The sequence below is a fragment of the Carya illinoinensis genome, chromosome 7 (assembly GCF_018687715.1).
Source record: "Carya illinoinensis cultivar Pawnee chromosome 7, C.illinoinensisPawnee_v1, whole genome shotgun sequence".
NCBI classification, from domain to species: domain Eukaryota; kingdom Viridiplantae; phylum Streptophyta; class Magnoliopsida; order Fagales; family Juglandaceae; genus Carya; species Carya illinoinensis.
In genome coordinates, this window is record NC_056758.1 from 27,195,901 (window position 1) to 27,198,164 (window position 2,264).

Here is a 2,264-nt window from a genome sequence, read left to right on the forward strand (position 1 = left end):
CCACCCCTTTTGTGGTGAATCATCTTATCTAAAGTAATCTCTTAACACATGGATCATTTACCTTGACTATTGGTATAATTAGCTGCCTTAAGATTCATTAATTAATTTCCTAGAGAGGCTAAGGGATAAGTTATGGCTAAAATCCAATTCAAGGGATACTTGTGATCGATTCTCGACTACCTATGTCTCTTCAATTTGATTCTCAACATGTATGGCGGTATTATGATTATGTTCAAGTAGGGAAACAACCTCTTACACTTTTTATTTAGCAACAAAAAGAAATTGGTGTTTATTGTTATAAAACTAAAAGAAAAATGATATTGTAAGAGAAAACGTTGTTATTCATTACTAAAAACTTATACTTCGTACAACATACAATGCTCATATATATAGGAGCATATAGGTGGTGAAAAGTGAGGCAGTCATCCACTAACCAACATTCACTAAGTTAGTTTACAACACTCCCCCTTGGATGACTACTCATAAAGAATATGCCTCATTAAAATCTTGCCAAAGAAAAACCCAGTGTGAAAAAAACCAATGGCGAAAGAAAATGAGTACAGTATTTATGTGTACCGCCAAGTACTTTTGGATTGCCTCATTAAAACCTTACAAAGGAAAACCCAATGGGATAAAACTTTAGCGAAGGAAAAAGAGTACAATTAGCACAAGTCTTCAAGACATTTACTCCCCTTGAGAAGTGCGTGATGATAGGTATTTAAGTCTCTGCATTCTAATATTTTGCATGATCTTCTTAAATGTTATAGTTGGTAATGCCTTAGTGAATAAATCTGCCAAATTATACTTGACCGTATCTACTTGACATCAATTTCAGATTTCTCTTGAAGTTCATGAGTATAAAAGAATTTAGATGAAATATGTTTAGTTCTATCACTTTTGATATATCTTCCTCTAATTTGAGTAGTACAAGTAGCATTATCTTCGTATAAAATTGTTGGGCTATCATTAATCATAGGAAGACCACATTTTTCTTGAATATGTTGAATCACTTATCTTAGCCAAATACATTCTCGACTTACCTCATGAATTGTAATGATCTCTGAGTGATTTGAAGAGGTAGCAGATAGTGTTTGCTTAACAGATCTCTATGATATAGCAGAATTTCTATAAGTAAATACATATCCAATTTGAGATCTACTTCTGTGTGGATCTGAAAGATAACCTGCATCCGCAAATCCAACTAATTGTAGACTTGATCCATGTTGATAAAATAATCTCATATCAACCGTATCTCGGATGTAACGAAGGACATATTTAATACCATTCTAATGTCTTCGAGTTTGTGCTGAACTATATCTTGCAAGTAAATTAAATGAAAATGCAATATCAGGCCGAGTGCAATTTGCAAGATACATCAAGGTTCCAATTGCACTGAGATAAGGTACTTCAAGACCTATAATTTCTTCATCGTCTTCACAAGAGCGAAATGGATCTTTTTGCACATTAAGTGATCAAACAATCATTGGAGTACTTAGAGGATGGGTTTTGTCCATATAAAAGTGCTTCAAGACTTGCTTTGTATAAGTTGACTAATGAATGAGAATTCCATTTTTCAAATGCTTGAGCTGCAAACCGAGATAAAATTTTGTTTTGTCAAGATCTTTCATTTCAAATTCATTCTTTAAATATGTAGCGGTTCTTGTGATCTCTTCAGGAGTTCCAACAAGATTTAGATAATCAACATAAATCATAATACTAACAAATCCAGAGTTTGATTTCTTAATAAAAACACATGGACATATTGGATTATTCTCAAATCCTTCTTCCAATAGATATTCATTGAGGCGTTTATACCACATGCATCTGGATTTCTTTAGCTCATATAAATATCTTTGAAATTTAATAGAATATATATTTCTGGATGTACTCAAATTAGAAGTTTCGAGCATTTTATATTCTTCAGGGATTTTCATATATATGTCATAATCCAATAATCCATATAAATTGCAATGACTACATCCATCAACTGCATATCCAATTTTTTGTAACTGTTAAACTAATAAAAAATTTGAATGTGATTGCATCCATAACAGGAAAGTATGTTTCCTCATAATCAATCCCTAGTTTTTGTAGGAAACTTTGTACAATAAGTCATGCTTTGTATCATACAATTTCATTGCTCTCATTATGCTTACGTATAAATACTCATTTATATCCAACTGCCATTACATCCTTTAGTGTTTATACAATAGTTCCAAAGACCTCTCGCTTTGCCAGCGAGTTTAATTCAATTTCAATAACTT